The sequence below is a fragment of the Lolium perenne genome, chromosome 1 (assembly GCF_019359855.2).
Source record: "Lolium perenne isolate Kyuss_39 chromosome 1, Kyuss_2.0, whole genome shotgun sequence".
Classification (NCBI taxonomy): Eukaryota; Viridiplantae; Streptophyta; class Magnoliopsida; order Poales; family Poaceae; genus Lolium; species Lolium perenne.
In genome coordinates this window covers 206,478,444-206,499,182 of record NC_067244.2, presented here as the reverse complement: position 1 = coordinate 206,499,182, position 20,739 = coordinate 206,478,444, and the positions used below count along the sequence as shown (strand labels likewise).

Genomic DNA, 20,739 nt, shown 5'->3' with positions numbered 1-20,739 from the left:
TGTCATCTATTGACTGCATATGTTCCGCACTGTTAAAAAATAGTTCCGCACTGTGGATACATCTCAATTTTACTAAATGTTAGACAATTTTTATGGGACGGAGCGAGTATGTAACACTAACACTGAAGTGGCACTTTTTTTTTTGAAATGGGGGCATCGCCCCAGCCTCTGCATCTAAAGGGATGCACACAATTTTTTTTATTAAAGTATTCGCAATGCTTTACAAAGGAGATACAAAGATCAACTCGAAACCACCTTTCCAGCGACAACTCGCTATGCATACAAGAGCGATGAAGGGGGTGACCATGAACATGGCCATTACCCTGACAATACATCAATGCACATCATCTAAAACTGAATGCCTTCCCAAGCCGCCCATTGGCGGGTGAGAAGCACAACAGTCAAGCGGACCCTGAGCGCACGGTAGTACACACGCCAGACCTACCATCGATGTCACCATGACGTCAGACAGCTCCACCATCCTGCACGCGTCCAGCAGTCCGCGCCCGTCTTCGATACCCTGCAGCTCCACGCCACCGAGAATCATCGACGTCAACATGGTAGATGAACACCACTCCACCAAGATCCACCTCCATCCATCCGCTGCTCCAAAAACGATGCCCCAAGAGGTAGAACGACGCAGGAAGTGCCGTCATTATCCGATCCGGGAGACCCGGATCTAGGGTTTCCCCCGGAGCAGCATGAGTGAGTAGTTGCAGACTGTGACGACGATGCCTTCAAGAAGGAAGCGATGCTTAACGCCGTCATCGCCCGCGAACATTACAACAAATGTGTTGACTTGTGACCTTCTCACAGTGACCATGAAAAAAATCGTCATGATTCTATGACGATCCCACACTGGATGGTCGTTAGCTGTTCGGGTGGGTCAAAACCCTAGGAAATTAGGACGATCTAGGTCAAAAACGTCATTATTTCATATAATGAAATCGTCATAGTCGGAGCCAGACAGTTTACGACGTTATTTCTAGACAATTACGACAAATTAAAATCATCATTACATCTAAAGTGTGATACATTGAAATGACTATCAACCAAATCATCAACTGCCTATGTGGTTGTTTACGTGTCAACATCTCACATACTTAACATGTATGACGAGGAGGTCCAACTAGACATATGGAGACATCTACTGACTAACGTGGAGTGAGCCTGGATTTGGATTACTTGCTTGAAACGCGGAAACGTCAAACAAGTTAAGTTTTTTGTGATCGATTTCTACATTGAGTTCGTCTAGGCACAGGGGATCCCAAGTCCCAAGTACAATTGCTCTTGTTGTTGTGAGGCGCGAAAGTGAATAACAAATAAATGGGTGTGGAGGGAAAATTTTGGGAATCACCGCGCGCGCGGGAGGTCCAAAATGCCAGATCCGTCCACATAACTTCGACCGAACTGCTAACCCTAAAGCCGATCTTTCCCCCATCCTCCTCCCTTTGTGCGCCGCCACCCATCTCTCTGCATACCGATGCCCCTCCCCTCCCTGCTTCAGACAATCCACCACGGATCCTCACCAAATACCGTCGATCTCCCAAGCCGCAGACGCAACCCGCCATGGCCTCCGCGTTTGATCTGGAGAGCAAGACGTCGATTTTGAGCTAGCTGTCGAGCGCTGCACCAACGCTAGCGTTGTCGGGCCAGCCACCGTGGAGTTCTTCTCCGACCTCGCCGCAGACGCAACCCGCGGCGTCTCCGATCTCGGCTAGATCGGATCCGCCAGCAAGTTCTCTTCTCACCAGCGGCAGGTCTTCCGCGTCAGCGACCACGCGGGGCTCACGGTAGATGGCCGCGTCCTATCCGGATTCCTCTGCAACGAGTACATCAACCACTCCTTCATCTACTACGCCCCCTCCTCGTCTCCAGGCTCTCACCCCACCTCGTTATAAGGTGCAGGTCCGTCTCCTCCGCCCGGTCTCATTTTCTTCATATTTCTGCTGGCTTTGCCTTGATCTGCCATTGCCCTAGATTTCATTGAGGTGGGATAAAATCTAGAGCGGGATATGTAGTTTCGTTCTTAGGTTTACAGTCTCGTCTTGTTACGATTGGAGGTGGTACAGTGTAAACCTGAGTAAACTATGGTTGTGGTAGACTTCATTAATATATTTCCATGAACAAGCAATTCTACCTAGCCTTTCGCTGTTACTAGGGATTATATGCAAATGATGTTCAGTCTTATCTTCCTCCCGTGTCTTCCTTTTTCAGAATTAATGGATGCATGTATGCATCATATATCTCTGTTAGTGCCATGGTGACCTGCTTCTGCTTGCAATATTTTTGTTCCCAGTCTGTATCCACATGCAGCTCAAGCCATGTCGATGTGTGACTTGATAGGAATTCTCGAGTGGTATAGCATTATTGCCATTGTGATGATTCAGTGAATGTTATTTTGATTATTCTAGTCAAAGTTTAAGGACTGCAGGATAGGTTAGGAACATTAGTAACATTTTTGAAAGAACTGCAGTACAGTTTATTCTTCGGTTGTTCCCAATTGTATGTCTCTGTTAGAGTACTTTTCCTCCTTCTTTGGATCCTGCTTGCTTTTATATGTTAATGTTAGTTAAATGGGTACATTATACTACCTGTGCTCATGTTTAATTGACGTGAGGTACGCAGGTCTGTAGGCTACTTTCTCCAGGTACCCACATCAATTTAATCCGAACAGAGGGAGTAGATAGCATAGTGTTAACTGATATATTTTAAATTGATACTAAACAACGAGATTGCTTGATTTTTTTGTTGACTTATATATTTGAAATTAATAGATAATTGTGTTTGTAAACTGTATGGACAGCAATCAAGCTAGGGATAGCAAAATGTGTATAACTTGATAACTTAAGGTCTTCCTTCCATTCACACGAATGTTCTTGTGAAATGTAGGGATAGCAAATCTACCTTCTCAGTTACGTGTAGTAAGATTAAATTAGTACTTTTGAAGTGATTTTTTTATTTGATGTAGGTTCTGGCCTCTCAATAGGAAATTCTATCACTGCATATTGAACACATTTGTATGCTATTTGGGTTCAGTGGTTATCTATGCTGCTGTGGTTTATGCTCTGTTGTTTCTGGTTATTTTGATCTGTGGTGTAGGTTGCAAGTTGAAGGGGAAGTGAGCTCCTATGGCGGTGACTCCAGGTCAGTGCATTCGTGCCTCTTCGCATCACTGACTAGAGCCGGATTTTTGTGTCAAGTTACTCCATGTTCTGTCATATAATTGTGTTTGTGGACAGCGCGCTACGGTCTGATGAACGGAGCCAATGACAAGGGCCTGAGGTGAAGGACCTGTGAGCACCAAGGTTCTCATTGTCATCGCACGCCTAAGGGGTCTGCTCGACCAGATCCTCTCCATCTCGAACTTCCTCACCGACGCTGGCAGGAGGCAGGGTGGAGGTGGCACCAGCCTCAAGGTACCTGCAGATTGCACCCCGCTGCTCTATATTTTTCTTTCGTGAAGATGGCTGAAGCTACAGGTTTATTCTGTATTTTGGTTGGATATTGCTAGCTAGCTTGCTGATAAATCAGCGCCACATTTTTTAACTTGCATACTGTCATATAAACTAGGTTATTATGTTTGTTGACTGTGATAGTTGTTTAAACACCTAGCTTTTAAGTTGGTAGCATCACAGTTGTTTAACTTGTATACTGTCATATAAACTAGGTTATTCTGTTTGTTGGCTGTAATAGTTGTTTAAACACCAGATTTAAGTTGATCTAAAGAACCATTCATGCTTGCAGTAGATTCTTGTTTAACTGAAGATTACACTATATTGCTCCTATAATCTTTAAGTGCTTCACTCATAAACTCTTGCAGCAACTCGTCACATGTATAATTGATTACCTTATTTTCTAGATTGATATCACAGCCTCATGAACACTAGCGGGCTCCTTAGCTGCTGTTACAGAGGATGAGAAACGTAAAGTTATATCAAATATAAATAACAAGGTGCTGTCTTAATTTGGCAATCAATTCTATTTTGCCTGGTTGTATTTTTGCTTTACAAGTGATTTCAAAATTGAGCTTTTTCCATGACTAATAATGTTGTTACTCCTTTGTGGATGTGCTAATGCTTATTTTGTACTACCCCTGTTCCAAAATATAAGCTTTTTTAGAAAGCTAAACTGGATTTCTAAAAAGGCTTATATTTTGGAACGGAGGTAATATGTTGTTATTTTCTTCTGGAATCTGCGCCAGTTTTTAGTGCATAATTGACTCACACTCTTCAGCCTTTTACCTTGCTCTCTTATCTTCTAGCAATCATGAAAGCCCTTAGCTTTTCTTTGTCTGATGCACTCTCAGTTAAACTATATACAAGTGTTCCAGTTGTCTATTTCATTACACCTTTGAAACAGCAGTGTTCCAATATGTCCCCGTTTGTGAATGTACCGTGCAACAAGTACCCATCTCTTAATTTTCTCAAGATAACTAGTTGATTTAAATGGTCCATCCTTGCATGTGTAGGCTTGCTGATCCCATTTGCATATGTTGCTACAGCACAACAACCAATGATGTTATTAGGAGTACCAACTGCACAAGCCCCACGTGATAATGAGTACCCTATGCTATTGAAGAAGGCAGAAGATGGATGAGGTTTGCTCACTTGGGAAAATGCTAGCAGGTAAAGGTTATGTGAACAATACATGGGAGATGTTACAAACTTGCATCACTTGTAGTACTTCTTTGCTATGTAACGTGTCATGTGAAACTGTGAACTTGGCTGTCATGTTCATGGTGTTGTGTAATTCAGTGAGATTATAAGTTAGATGTTATCTGCTATTTCATCTGTATATATCTGCTAAAAGGAAGTGCAAGAAAAATATTGTTATCTTATGTTTGTTCTCGATGTGTATTTGGTTTTAACAGTGCTGAACTTCAACGAGGTCTGGGACCAACCCGTTAAAAGGCCACGTCCAAAAACCGGACAAACTTAAAATAAGAAAATGAAATGGACCGAAAAGGCCAAAGCCCAAAAAAGAAATCAATTGTAAAAACGCTTAGACCCAATGAAGAATACGGCCATAAAAGGCCCAACGCATTGGAAATAAAGGCCGGAATTATTGGGTTTGGCCCATGTAGACCACTGAAATGGGCTGGGCTGTATTTGATTTAGGACCATTTGATTTCGTCATAATTTTGCCAGGTCAGCTTGGCCACGTAGGATCTGATGTGGCATGGCCTGATCCTCGGTGACGATATTAGATCGTCACAAATGTTATGACGATGCAATATCGTCATGGACGATCATGACGATTCCAAGTAGAAGGTCACGTTGGTTGATTTCTGACGCTCCGTTTTTGAAGATCCATTTTTTGTCATAAAAACGTCATATATTAAATGTAGTGACGATTCAGTGACGAAAATAGAGGGTCGTGAGTCAACACATTTGTTGTAGTGGAATCGTGGCATGGTTTTCACCGACAGCCGCGAGTCCCCAACTCGGCAAGAGAAAACGGAGAGGCCAACGAAGACGATGCTTTCGCAAGGGAACGACGCCAATAGCCGCCACCATCATCCGCCAAGAACTATGTCAAGGCGTGGTTTTCACCGCTGGCCCCTTCACCGCTAGCTCGTCGTCGACTAGATCTTCATCGTCGGATGATACGTCCAAAACGTATCTACTTTCCCGAACACTTTTGCTATTGTTTTGCCTCTAATTTGTGTATTTTGGATACAACTAACACGGACTAACGCTGTTTTCAGCAGAATTGCCCTGGTGTCTTGTTTTTGTGCAGAAACTCAACTTTCAGGAAAATCCCCGGGATTAATTCCAATGGGCCTATTTTCATAGAAGAGGGACGGAGCCAGAAGACCAGAAGGAGGGGGGCCACGAGGCACCAACCCCATAAGGCGGCGCGGTGGCCCCCTGGGCCGCGCCGACCTATGGTGGCGATGCCTCGGGCAGCCCCAGGTGCCCCCCTCTCGACTACTTAAAGGCTTCGACCTAAAAACGCACGGGGGTTAGACGAAATCGCCAGAAGACATCCAGAACACCGCCGCCATCGCGAAACTCCGCCTCGGGACCAGAAACTCCGTTCTGGCACTCCGCCGGGACGGGGAATTGGAGGAGATCATCGCCATCATCACCACCGACGCCTCTCCATCGACCAGCCATGTTTCCCCATCCATGTGTGAGTAATTCCCCCGCTGTAGGCTGAAGGGGATGATAGGGATTGGATGAGATTGGTCATGTAATAGCATAAGATTGTTAGGGCATAGTGCCTAGTGTCCGTAATTGGTACTTCTATGATATTGTTGCAACTTGTTATGCTTAATGCTTGTCACTAGGACCTGAGTGCCATGATCTCAGATCTGAACATGTTATCAATTCATGATGATATTCATTGTTTTATGATCTTACCTGCAAGTTGTATACACGTATTGTTGTCCGGAACCCGAGGCCCCAAAGTGACAGAAATTGGGACAACCGAAGGGGAAGGCGGTGATATGAGGATCACATGTGTTCACGTAGTGTTAATGCTTTGCTCCGGTGCTCTATTAAAAGGAGTACCTTAATTTCCAGTAGATTCCCTAGAGGCCCGGCTGCCACCGGATGGTAGGACAAAAGATGTTGTGCAAGTTTCTCATTGCGAGCACGTACGACTAAATATGGAACACATGCCTATGGATTGTTTAGTACTTGGATACCGTTTTATTACAATCTGCAAATGCCCTACCTTGATTGTTACATGAGTTTCTCTCATCCATGCAACGCCCGTTCATCCATCCCTGTGCCTACAGTATTTTAATCCTGTTGTTTACTATAATCACTACTGCTGTCTTTGTTACACTGCTGCTTATATTTCACTACTGCTACTGCTATAAAACTGTTGTTACTGATAAACTCTTGCGAGCAAGTCTGTTTCCAGGTGCAGCTGAATTGACAACTCCGCTGTTAAGGCTTACAAATATTCTTTGGCTCGAAGACTGTTGCGATCCCCTATACTTGTGGGTCATCAAGACTATTTTCTGGCGCCGTTGCCGGGGAGCATAGCTTTATTTGCAAGTTCACTTGGATTGATATTGTTCGCTGCAAATTCTCCATCATGGGTAAACCTCGTGATACTAAAGTCGCCATATTACCATCCACTACAAGAAAAGGTACAACTCTGAGTACCTCTGCTGCTCTTGATTCACCGTCTGTGATAAGTCAACTTGTTTCACCACCACAAGCTTCACATGCTGTTACTTCTGCTGAATCTGAAAATTCTCATAATTTTGATGATGCTTCTGTTGTGCTTGATGATAGTGGTTCATTAGGCTCTTTTCTAGATGCTACAATTGCTAGGTCTAGACAAATTGAAAATACTGAAACTCCTAATGAAAATGTTGTTACACCTATTAATTCACCCGAGTCTGTTGAATACTCTAGTGATGATCTTGATGAAGATTATGTGGAACTTGATGATGATTTTATTGTTAAATGCAATGCTACTACTGATGCAAGTAAAATTAAAAAGCTTCTTGCATAACATACTGTTAGATATAAACTGTCTCCTGATCCTAAATTTTCCACATCTCCTATAAACATTAAGGATAAGGATTATGATTTTTCTCTTGATTTATCTCATATATCTATTGTTGAGAAAACACATTTTTGTGGTACTGAAAAATAAAGTGTTGTAGAACACATGATTGAGCTTTCAACTTCGAGTAGCTTGTTTTCTGATGATATCAAGAAGCGTACTTATTTTGTTGCTAATTTTTTTTCCTTTCTCATTAAAGGATGATGCTAAAACTTGGTATAATAGTTTGCCTCCTGATTCTATTGATAGCCCAAGTGGTTTGCTTGATGTTTTGTTTCGGAAATACTTTCCTGCTAGTGCTCAACATATTGCTTTGCAGAAAATTTATAGTATTGACCAGGAAGATGGAGAGAAATTGCCTGAAGCTTGGGCAAGATTTTGCTCTCTTATCAGAGCTCGACCTGGACATGATCTAGAAAAGCATGATTTACTTGATATATTTTATAGTGGACTAACCATTGAGTCTAGGGCATACTTGGATAGTTGTGCTGGTTGTGTTTTCAGGAAACGAACTCCGGACGAAGCTAAAGAATTATTGGCTAGAATAGGCCGAAATCATGATGATTGGACTACACCTGAACCAACTCCAACGCCAATATTGAAGAAGAGGGGTTTGATTAAATTAAATGATGAAGATATGAAGGAAGCCAAGAAATCTCTTAAGGAGAAAGGTATTAAATCTGAAGATGTGAAGAATTTACCTCCCATAGAAGATTTATGTAAGATAACTCCCCCTTCATCCATGATTGAGGTACACTCTCTTCAACGCTTTACTAGGGAAGATATTCCGTATTCAAAACCTTCTGCACAATGCTTAGATGAGTTTGATAATTATATTGTTAAGCAAGAAAATTTTAATATGAGAGTAGAGAATCATTTAATGGAAAATTCTCAAGCTATTAGTAAATTGCATGATATTGTGGAGAGAACCTCCAATGATGTTAAGATGCTTGTTAAACATTTTCATATGGTTCAAACTCAAATTGATCAACTCACTAAAGTGCAAAATGACTTGTTAAAAATAGTTCTAAAAAAACATGCTTATGAAGTAACAACTAGAGGCGGTGTTTCTACTCAGGATCCTCTATATCCTGAAGGGCATCCCAAAAGAGTTGAACAAGATTCTCAACGAACTGAACCTAGTGCTCCTTCTAAGAAAAAGAAGAAGAAACATAAAACAGTTGTAGAATCCTCTGAACCTGTTAATGATCCTAATAGTATTTCTATTTCTGATGCTGAAACTGAAAGTGGTAATGAACATGATAAAGATAATGATAAGAATGATGCTTCTGATAAAGAAGAGGTTGAAGATGAACCTGAAAAGCAGGCTAAAAATAAAAAGTATACTAAAGAAGATTTTATTGCGAAGAAACATGGTAATGAAAGAGAACCTTGGGTTCAAAAGCAAATGCCTTTTCCTGCTAAGAAACTAAAATCAAAGGAAGAAGAACACTATAATAAATTTTGTGATTGGATGAAACCTTTGTTCTTGCAAATCCCTTTGACTGATGCTATTAAATTGCCTCCTTATTCAAAGTATATGAAAGATATTGTCTCTAATAAAAGGAAAATTCCTAATGAGGAGATTTCCACTATGCTTGCTAATTACTCTTTCAATGGCAAAGTTCCAAAGAAGCTGGGCGACCCAGGTATACCGACTATTCCTTATTCCATCAAGAATAATTATGTTAGAACTTCTCTATGTGATTTGGGAGCAGGTGTTAGTGTTATGCCTTTTTCTCTTTATAAAAGACTTTATTTAGATAAGTTGATACCAACTGATATATCTTTGCAAATGGCTGATAAATCTACTGCTATTCATGTTGGTATATGTGAGGATGTTCTTGTTCAAGTTACTAATAATTGCTTAATATTAACTGATTTTGTTGTGTTGGAAGTGCCTGAAGATGATAATATGTCTATTATTCTTGGGAGACCTTTTCTTAACACTGCAGGGGCTGTTATTGATTGCAATAAAGGAAAAATAACTTTCAATGTTCATGACAAGGAGCATACTGTTTATTTTCCCAAGAGGATTGATAAAGTATGTGGAGTTAATACAATTTCTAATGTGAGAACTATCAAAGTGGGAGTTATTGATTGTCCTATATATGAGCCTAAACAAGGATATCAAAATATTATGATTGGATCCATATCAATACAATACAAGGTAACATGATTGATTTGAGGTTTATTTCTTCTTATGTTATGTAAAATTTATTTGGTGGCAAGACTTGATCAACCTTGTTAACAAATACATTTTATATGCATAGAGGAACTAAACAACATTTCTTTCTTCCTCCACTTGTTTTACTCGCTGTAGCACTACTTGTTTTGCAAGATGCTTTAATTGTTTAGAGATTTCAAAATCTTTTTTTCTGCCCAGTAATAATAATTTTAACACCCAGAAATGTGAATTTTCAAAGTTTTCAAAAATTTACAAAAATTATACCGTTGGTCTTATTTTTCGAAGAGCTACCTGGGAGCACCTGGGGCTGACCAGTGGGGCACCCCAGGGATGCCCCCCATGTGCCGGCGCGGCCAAGGAGGGGGGTGCGCCACCCTATGGTGTGGGCCCCTCCTTGCCCCACTAAGCCATCTCTTCCTCCCATTCTACTCTCTCTCCCGAAAAAACTCGTACCAACTTTCTCTCACTCGCGTTTTTGCTCAAGAGCTCAGGATTTCTCGATCTCTTTGCTCAGTCTAGATTTCTGTCTGAAATTTGGCACATTTGCTCTCCGATATGTGACTCCTCCGATTATCCAAATAGAATTTTGTTTGGTTGAGTATATCTTGAATATTTTGCTATTGTGGGTAACATGTTAAGTGAGATTGCATGCTTGTTCTAAGTTATAAAAATTAGTTTTGATGCATGTTTAGTACTCTACCAAGTTCCTATAGTAGTTTCCCTCAATTATATGTCTCCAAATCAACCTTTTTAATGTTTGTTGAAAAATTTCAGAAAATGGAGTGGAATAGGCACCAACTAAACCAACAAGAATTGGAGGTGCAACAAGTTATGAGAGTTCACCGCGAATAGGGAGTATACCCCTCTTACTACCCATGCACTGATTTTATGAGTAGTGCGGGAATCTTGCAAGATGTTCAAAATCTGATTTCCAATGCAGGGTTGGAAGGTTTTGTTGTTGGTGAACCTTGTCAATATGCAAAACTAACCATGTCAGTGGTGCAGGATTTTGAATTCAATTGGTCCCAAACTAACCCCATGGTTTGATACAAAATTTATAATAAAACTGTCAACTTGCCTTTTGATGATTTTTGTGCAGCAATTAGAGTGCCACAATGGGGATCATGCGAGAAGGTTAGGGGACTGCCGCAGGAGCTCTTGAGTCTATACAAGATGATTTGTCATGGGAGAAGCTTCTCAGATGATAGTGGTAAAATCAGTAGTATTCAACTCCCAGCTATTCGCTACTTTTCTTATTTCATCACCAAGTGCGTTCTTGCTAGAAAGAATACAAATAAGTTATCTATCCAGGATTTGGCTTTCCTAGCTGCTGCACTGCAAGGTGATAGGACTTATAATTTGGGTGTTTTGATAGCCTATAGACTTGCTACTAACCGTGAGAAGGGAGGAATTTGTGGAGGTCTCATTGCCTCTCGTTTATTAGCTATGCATGGTGTAGAACCTCACCATCTTGATATTCAGCTCTCCATGGAGAAACTTGACATTGTCTCCATGATTAAACATGACTTTGTTTCTGATATGTCTAATTTGAGTAACCTGTCTTACAAGATAACATTTTACAAGAAAACTTGGAGAACAACTAAGAAAACTGAAAGGCTAGTAGGATTGCCTGCACCTGTTTTGTTTAACCTTGATTCCAGGAAAGATTGGTCAGTCACGGAAGATGAACTGAATGCATACATAGAGGGGGATGGCCATCATGCAGGGGACGGCACGGAGGAGGCCGAGGAACACCTCGACTTGTCATCCAATGCAGCAAGCTCTTCGCATCAACATTTTGGGCATGTGGAGCCTTCACCCTTTTCTTCTGCACAGGGACCTTATTATGACCACACCATGTATGATCCACCGGCGTGGAACCCTTACCCTCGCTGGGGTTGATCTCCACTTAGGCCAAAAGCCTAAGCTTGGGGGGAGGTATACCGTCATCACTCATTCATTGCATATTATAATTGCTGGATACTTGTACATACTTGTTTAGCTTCTTAAAGTGGTTTTCTAATAAGAGGGAGATGATATTTGGGGAAGTGCTGATTGAAAACAGATTCTGGACTGATACCAAAAAAATTCTCAAAAACATCCAGAACGTTATTTTGCGAAGCCAATTTTTGTACATGTTCCCCAAGTTATTATCTAACTTTCATTGGTTGAACACTTTTCGAGCTGAGCAGCGCAAGATTTTCTTAAAAATCGATTATTGTACTGCTGTCAAGTTTGACGAATTTCTGCTGCTTTGTGTTTATGTGACTCTTTTAGTTTTCATTTTCTTGTTTTTGCTTTGTTTCTTTCCTAAAACACAAAACGACCAAAAATATTTATGTTGTTTCTCTTTACCATTTGTTTATTTTGGTTTCTTGCTCCTATTTTGCTTTATTTGCTATCGTTGGTTTGCTATAAGAAAATCCAAAAAGATTTTGCTTTGTTTGCTTGTTTTCTTTTTGTTCTCGTTTCCAATTCAAAAACACCAAAAATATTTGTTGTTCTTCTTTGGTTTTGTAAAGTTCATTATGGAGTTCAGCGGTCTTCGGTGGCTGGAGCTTGGTTTTCATTCCATATTATTCAAGCTACACAAGTGAAAGGCAATAATGACGATCTACGACAATTCGACTGTGGTGAGAGGCTGGTATGAACTCTATTTGTTTTCATTTTTGTACATATACTCATCCGTGTGAGCATGATTAGTTGGTTCATGTGAGGTTTATGTCATTTAAGAAAGTCTAGTAGTTCATGATCTCTCATGTTTAGCTCCAATTTATTAATATGAGTAGCATGTCATAAATATTTGCTTGCATTGTTTTATTCATAAATAGGTATGACATTATGGTATCCTCCTCTAAATAATTCACTTGAATCGACTTGGCACATGCTCACGCATGCATATGACTGAACAAAAGTCAATTAAGCCTCGATGATTTACCTTGCCTCAAAGTTCTTGTATCACGTTTATGCCTCCGTTAATTTATTTTGTCGCAAGCATGATTATGACAGTTACTGCTCTCTTGATTGTCGCTTCCCAGTCTATTGCTAGCCTTCACTTGTACTGAGCGAAAACGCTGCTCGTGCTTCCAAACCCCTGAAAACCAAATTATTCCAGAGTGTCCACCATAAATACCTATGCATGGCATTTCAAACCATTCCAAGTAAATTCTCATGTGCTACCTTTAAACCTTCAAAATACTTCTCAATTTGTGTTGATGTTTTATAGCTCATGAGGAAATATGTGGTGTTTATCTTTCGACCTTGTCATTTACTCCTGACAGACTTTCATCAATGGACTAGTGGCACATCCGCTTATCCAATAATTTTGCAAAAAGAGCTGGCAACGGGGTTCCCAGCCCCAATTAATTAACTTTCATCAATAATTCTCTTCACATGTTTTGCCCTGATTTATCAGTAAGCAACTTAATTTGCAAATAGACACTCCTCCATGGTATGTGAATGTTGGAAGGCACCCGAGGATTCGGTTAGCCATGGCTTGTGTAAGCAAAGGTTGGGGGGAGTGTCATCCATAATAAAACTAAAGTACGTGTGTAAACAAAAGAGAAGAGAGATGATCTACCTTGCTGGTAGATATAACGTCCTTCATGGGAGCCGCTCTTGAAAGTCTGGTTGACGAGGTAGTTGGAGTGCCCACTACCATTTGTTGACAACAACAAACACCTCTCAAAATAATTTTACTCATGTTTTAAAAATAAAAAGCTCTAGCGCATGTTAATCCCTGCTTCCCTCTGCGAAGGGTCAATCTTTTACTTTTACATTGAGTCACCATCCTTTCTTTGAGCACTTTCTTGAGAGCACAACTGTCATTCTTAGTATAATATGCTTGTCCCAAAATGTGATTAACTGTGGTATAACTTTGATGCTTTTATCTTTGAGAATCCCTACTTCCAGTCTTTCCATGAACTTCAAAGGTGCCCGAGCATTTATGTTTTGCTGTACAAATACGGGCAAGCGAGATACCACTTTATCATATCTTTTTATGAACATTGCAATCTTGCTGATAGACATGATTCGTGATGCTTATTATTAATTTGTTGGTACCTTTTCTATGATTGACATAGCTATTAGATGACTTTATTTGCATGTATCTTATTATGAATTGCTTAAGTACTTACCCATATCATGAGAATATTTATATCATATGAACAAATGTGTTCGTGAAAGTTCTTTTATCACACTCAGTTGTTAACTGAATTGCTTGAGGACAAGCAATAAGCTAAGCTTGGGGGGAGTTGATACGTCCAAAACGTATCTACTTTCCCGAACACTTTTGCTATTGTTTTGCCTCTAATTTGTGTATTTTGGATACAACTAACACGGACTAACGTTGTTTTCAGCAGAATTGCCCTAGTGTCTCGTTTTTGTGCAGAAACTCAACTTTCAGGAAAATCCCCGGGATTAATTCCAATGGGCCTATTTTCATAGAAGAGGGACAGAGCCAGAAGACCAGAAGGAGGGGGGCCACGAGGCGCCAACCCCATAAGGCGGCGCGGTGGGCCCCTGGGCCACGCCGCCCTATGGTGGTGACGCCTCGGGCAGCCCCAGGTGCCCCCCTCTCGACTACTTAAAGACTTCAACCTAAAAACGCACGGGGGTTAGACGAAATCGCCAAAAGACATCCAGAACACCGCCGCCATCGCGAAACTCCATCTCGGGACCAGAAACTCCGTTCAGGCACTCCGCCGGGACGGGGAATTGGAGGATATCATCGCCATCATCACCACCGATGCCTCTCCATCGACCAGCCATGTTTCCCCCATCCATGTGTGAGTAATTCCCCCGATGTAGGCTGAAGGGGATGGTAGGGATTGGATGAGATTGGTCATGTAATAGCATAAGATTATTAGGGCATAGTGCCTAGTGTCCGTAATTGGTACCTCTATGATATTGTTGCAACTTGTTATGCTTAATGCTTGTCACTAGGGTGATACGTCTCCAACGTATCGATAATTTCTTATGTTCCATGCTTGTTTTATGATGATACACACATGTTTTATACATACTTTATGTCATTTTTATGCATTTTCCGGCACTAACGTATTAATAAGATGCCGAAGAGCCAGTTGTTGTTTTCTGCTGTTTTTGGTTTCAGAAATCCTAGTAAGGAAATATTCTCGGAATTGGACGAAATCAACGTCCAGTATCTTATTTTTCCACGAAGCTTGCAGAAGTCCGAAAGGGAAACAAAGTGGGGCGACGAGGCGGCGACACGCCAGGGCGGTGCGGCCCAGGTCCTGGCCGCGCGGCCCTGTTGTGTGGGCTCCTCGCGTCGCCCCTAAACCTACCTCTTCGCCTATAAGAAGCCTTCGTCGATAATAACTCCAGAACCGAGAGCCACGATACGGAAAACCTTCCAGAGATGCCGCCGCCGCCAATCCCATCTCGGGGGATTCAGGAGATCGCCTCCGGCACCCTGCCGGAGAGGGGAATCATCTCCCGGAGGACTCTTCACCGCCATGGTCGCCTCCGGATTGATGTGTGAGTAGTTCACCCCTGGACTATGGGTCCATAGCAGTAGCTAGATGGTTGTCTTCTCCTAATTGTGCTATCATTATTCGATCTTGTGAGCTGCCTAACATGATCAAGATCATCTATTTGTAATGCTACATGTTGCGTTTGTTGGGATCCGATGAATATTGAATGCTATGTTATGTTGATTATAAATCTATCATCTATGTGTTGTTTATGATCTTGCATGCTCTCTGTTATTAGTAGAGGCTCTGGCCAAGTCTTTGTTTTATGATTCATTTGTTTACTCATGTCATTTACATTGTTTTGATCGCTGCATTCATTACATATGCTTACAATAGTATGATCAAGATTATGATGGCATGTCACTCCAGAAATTATCTTTGTTATCGTGTACCTGCTCGGGACGAGCAGGAACTAAGCTTGGGGATGCTGATACGTCTCCGACGTATCGATAATTTCTTATGTTCCATGCCACATTATTGATGATATCTACATGTTTTATGCATACTTTATGTCATACTTATGCATTTTCCGGCACTGACCTATTAACGAGATGCCGAAGAGCCAGTTGTTGTTTTCTGCTATTTTTGGTTTCAGAAATCCTAATAAGGAAATATTCTCGGAATTGGACGAAATCAACGCCTAGGGGCCTATTTTGCCACGAAGCTTCCAGAAGAACGAAGGGAAGACGAAGTGGGGCCACGGGGCGCCGCCACACTAGGGCGGCGCGGCCCAGGGGGGCCCGCGTGGCCCTAGCGTGTGGGGCCCCCGTGACTCTCCCGACTCTGCCCTTCCGCCTACATATAGTCTTCGTCGCGAAACCCCCAGTACCGAGAGCCACGATACGGAAAACCTTCCAGAGATGCCGCCGCCGCCAATCCCATCTCGGGGGATTCAGGAGATCGCCTCCGGCACCCTGCCGGAGAGGGGATTCATCTCCCGGAGGACTCTACACCGCCATGGTCGCCTCCGGAGTGATGTGTGAGTAGTTCACCCCTGGACTATGGGTCCATAGCAGTAGCTAGATGGTTGTCTTCTCCTCATTATGCTTCATTGTCGGGTCTTGTGAGCTGCCTAACATGATCAAGATCATCTATCTGTAATGCTATATGTTGTGTTTGTTGAGATCCGATGGATAGAGAATACTATGCTATGTTGATTATCAATCTATTACCTATGTGTTGTTTATGATCTTGCATGCTCTCCGTTATTAGTAGAGGCTCTGGCCAAGTTTTTACTCTTAACTCCAAGAGAGAGTATTTATGGTCGATAGTGGGTTCATGCCTCCATTAAATCTGGGACAGTGACAGAAAGTTCTAAGGTTGTGGATGTGCTGTTGCCACTAGGGATAAAACATTGATGCTATGTCCGAGGATGTAGTTATTGATTACATTACGCACCATACTTAATGCAATTGTCTGTTGTTTGCAACTTAATACTAGAAGGGGTTCGGATGATAACCTGAAGGTGGACTTTTTAGGCATAGATGCATGCTGGATAGCGGTCTATGTACTTTGTCGTAATGCCCAATTAAATCTCACAATACTCATTATATCATGTATGTGCATTGTCATGCCCTCTCTATTTGTCAATTGCCCAACTGTAATTTGTTCACCCAACATGCTATTAATCTTATGGGAGAGATACCTCTAGTGAACTGTGGACCCCGGTCCTATTCTTTTACATCGATACAATCTACTGCAATACTTGTTCTACTGTTTTCTGCAAACAATCATCATCCACACTATACATCTAATCCTTTGTTACAGCAAGCCGGTGAGATTGACAACCTCACTGTTTCGTTGGGGCAAAGTACTTTGGTTGTGTTGTGCAGGTTCCACGTTGGCGCCGGAATCCCTGGTGTTGCGCCGCACTACATCTCGCCGCCATCAACCTTCACCGTGCTTCTTGACTCCTACTGGTTCGATAAACCTTGGTTTCTAACTGAGGGAAACTTACTGCTGTACGCATCACACCTTCCACTTGGGGTTCCCAACGGTCGCGTGCTGTACGCGTGTCAAGCTAAATTTCTGGCGCCGTTGCCGGGGAGATCAAGACACGCTGCAAGGGGAGTCTCCACTTCCAATCTCTTTACTTTGTTTTTGTCTTGCTTTGTTTTATTTAGTACTTTGTTTGCTGCATTATATCAAAATACAAAAAAATTAGTTGCTAGTTTACTTTATTTACTATCTTGTTTGCTATATCAAAAACACAAAAAATTAGTTACTTGCATTTGCTTTACTTATTTCAACATGTTTCCTTTTAATTTCACTGTAAAAGATATACCTGTGGGACAAGGGTCTATAATTGGAAGAGACAATATAGAAGAATTTTTCACCCACGTTAGTATGCATGAAGATCTTAAAGATATACCTCTTGCAAAAGCTGTCCCTACTTATGAAGATGCCTCTGTTTGTTTGGTACGCATGATGGAAGCTAGATTTATTAGTCTCAACCCCATGATACAACACATGTTTCTTACACTTTCTGATATGGAGAGGGGAGAGAAGAGAGATTTTGTTTTAAAGGTCTTAGTGCGAGAATTTGCGGATATAGCTAAAGAAGCTAGAAAAGTTTTTAGTAAGCATGATAGGCTTGGCATGATCACCGATTTTAAAAGAACACTTGAAAAGATGGATATGGATAGAATTAAGTATTCCTCCTATAAAGGTTGCAAGAGTACCCGGCCAACCAGGCCATCCAAAGGGGCACATTGATCTGGGTCGTCCAATCCCGTCCGCACAGTAAGTTCCCAGCCCCACTTTTCACGGCAGCCGTTAGATGCAGTGATTCCCTTTTACACATGTGTCTTCTCTGAATGGGTCAATGACATCTAGGGCCGAGCTCTTGCGGGGCCGGCAGACAGAGGCAGAGACGCTGCTCGTTTTGGGTCACTTTCATTCACGCCCCCACGGGAAGCAGTAAAACCTAGATCGCGCGAGGCACACACCCAATCAGTCGCCTCCCTCTCCTGCCCAATCCCCCGCACGAGCCCTCTCCTCCCCAATCCCCACATCTCCTCCTTCCCAAGTCACAGCAGAGCCGCAGCAGGAGGAGCTCGTGGAGGCGAGCAACAGCAGGTCGCGCGCCGCGGTGGCGTACCGCCTTGCGCTGCCTCTCCCCGGATGGAGCTGTTCGGGGACGGTCGCGGTGGTAGGCTGGAGGAGGCGATGCACGCGAGCGCACGGGCGCAGGCAGCGGCGCGCCGCCACATCTCCGCGCCGATGGGGCTCGGGATCTCCGTTAACGGCGCCTCCTCCGCCTCGTCCTCCCCTGCCTCTGCACCCGACGAGGACGGCCCAACCTCGGATCCAACCGCCGGGGTGAGCTCCAGGCTGAGCACGAGGTCGACGATGGTGGTCGACGGTACCTTTCTCTGTGGCTATGCACTGGCCACAGTTCATAGGCTCCTAGCACCATCTCTTTTCTTTTCTTTATTTCTAGATTATTAGATCTGACATGTCAGTTTTGTGGTTTCTTCTTTGTTTTTTCAGTTCCTTACAGATAGATGCAGGACATGAGTACATGACCCCAAAACCATGCTGGTAATTACTTTTGCTCGTTATGGCACATACCTTATCCCCATCTCTCTCTCCATGTACATATTGTTGTTGATTGGTTTAGGCTCACATAAAAGGACCCCAGTAACTTTTTTGGTGGGTGATGAGCACAAAAGGCCCTGTTCCCCTTTAATATATGTTGGTTGTTCTGGGAACAAAAATAATTCACAGTTTCTGATGCATGATAGCATATGTGGTCTTGCTCTTTACATTGCAGCATGTAAAAAATCCTTGATATTGTAAGGTGTTGTGAGCTTACTAATATATATATAGTTGTTTAATTTTTAATTCTTGATGTGAGCTTGCTAATAAAAAAGCAACTCTTCATGATTGTTGTAGATTAATTGTGAGAACTTGGTGCTCCATCATCTCCTCCCTGGAGATACACGTCCCGAGGTACATCTGCTCCCTCCCGTCAATTCTTTGATTTTCCTAAGGAATTCATGATTTATGCTCAGTTGGTGTTGTGTTCTTAATGTTACTTGTTCAGATTTTTGTTTGGTCAACAATGCAGATGCAAAAGGAGCGGTACAAGTTTGGGATTAAATGCATTGTTTACTAAAATGAAAGCTTTATGATTTTGCAATCTGCTTTGCTAAAATGTAAAGGTTCGTTTGTTAATTTGTTAAACCTTTTGAGCCTTTGATTTTAGCCTGTAGCTCCTGGTGAAGGAAGAAATAAATGATGGTAAGAACCACCAGGCCAGAACATGTGTCAAATTACGAGTAGTTTCTTTTTTCAAAGAAAATAGGAGTAGTGCGGTTTGGCTCTCCATAACTTGTTATGTTACAGTTTGGAAGAACCAAAGTAAAAAATATTGTGCGATTAGGTATGTAGCATCATTGTGTTTGGCATTGGAATTGGAGAAGAGATGCTTTTATATAATATATAATTTGGTCCAGCCCTATTCTTTTCCGCTGTAGCGCCCTTGATAGAGAAGCAGTAGTACGTGTTCTGGTTCCCTATAGAGATCTCCCTTTTCTTGTACACAATGCAATTAGGCTGACTGAGTTTCTATCACATTGTTTGTTTGCCATGAAAATAAATTATTTTCCGGCAATCTCTATGCATTTTGTCCATGCAGATACAATTTATTGGGGTTACATTATGTGGATACATGAATTCTAGCATACATGGAGTCATAAGTTGTGCAATATTTTTGTCTTATTCATGTGTAATAGTTTTTAACTTCACTTGTATAAGTATGGGAAAGACAAATAAGGTATTTGCCATGTACTTGTTTAGCCTAGAAGCATGCCGATATCTAATGAATCAAGGGGAGTTAGTTTAACACTTTACTCAGAAGATATTACAGTTAATTATCTTTATATTATACTTCAGCTCCCAAGTCCTAATTATTCCTTCTCTAGGAATATTAGAAGGCTGCTGCAGATCGGTACTGAAATCCAGGCTGCCCGGTTTTCTTCTTGGACTTGCACAAGCTCCCTCTGGTAATATCAGATCTTAGATTGTGATGGTGTTTTATTTGTTATTCATATGTTCATCTGGCTGATTAAGGTTTCTGAAGTTCAAGGGGATGACATGGTTGCTGCAGTTCGGCACTGAAATCCAGACAACAAAACAAGGTGCAGGCAGACAAGGTATTGTTTCTCACTCAGCTCATGTATTTTCTTTGTATGCTAGATGCTAATGTTCTTATATCAGCTCCTCTATTTCTTATAGGATCTAGCTCAATATGTTGCCTGGTCAGCTCACATGGGCACGCCTCTCCCTTTACCCACAACGGACGAGTAGCCAAACTGCATCGAGCTGGTATCAATCTTTGAAGGCTGGTTATTCTTTCTGTTCTGAAACTAATGAGAAATTGAGAATATTATCTCTGTGACTTTGAAGGCTGCACATTATATTGCATTTTACAATTTTATCTTACTTGATATCCTCTTCACATGGGTTAGTGGTTACTGGTAAAGCTTGCAACAAAGTTGTTCGGTCACCTTATAGGCA

General features: G+C 41.9%; 2 long non-coding RNA genes across 5 annotated transcripts; both read left to right on the top strand.

Annotated features, from left to right (window-relative positions):
- The first annotated feature begins 1,362 nt into the window (after nt 1-1,362).
- On the top strand, nt 1,363-4,840 carry LOC127321017 (uncharacterized). Of its 2 annotated transcripts, none has more exons than XR_007863791.2 (4): nt 1,363-1,908; nt 3,103-3,147; nt 3,243-3,419; nt 4,472-4,840. It is a non-coding gene; the product is annotated as an uncharacterized lncRNA (long non-coding RNA). The 2 variants fall into 2 exon arrangements; XR_007863786.2 differs by having other exon boundaries at nt 1,368-1,908; nt 4,505-4,840.
- A 13,469-nt stretch (nt 4,841-18,309) lies between these two features.
- On the top strand, nt 18,310-20,370 carry LOC127321002 (uncharacterized). Of its 3 annotated transcripts, XR_011747568.1 has the most exons (4): nt 18,310-19,170; nt 19,265-19,461; nt 20,145-20,225; nt 20,303-20,370. It is a non-coding gene; the product is annotated as an uncharacterized lncRNA (long non-coding RNA). The 3 variants fall into 3 exon arrangements; XR_011747566.1 differs by having other exon boundaries at nt 19,265-20,225; XR_011747567.1 differs by having other exon boundaries at nt 19,265-20,225; nt 20,293-20,365.
- The last annotated feature ends 369 nt before the right edge of the window (nt 20,371-20,739 follow it).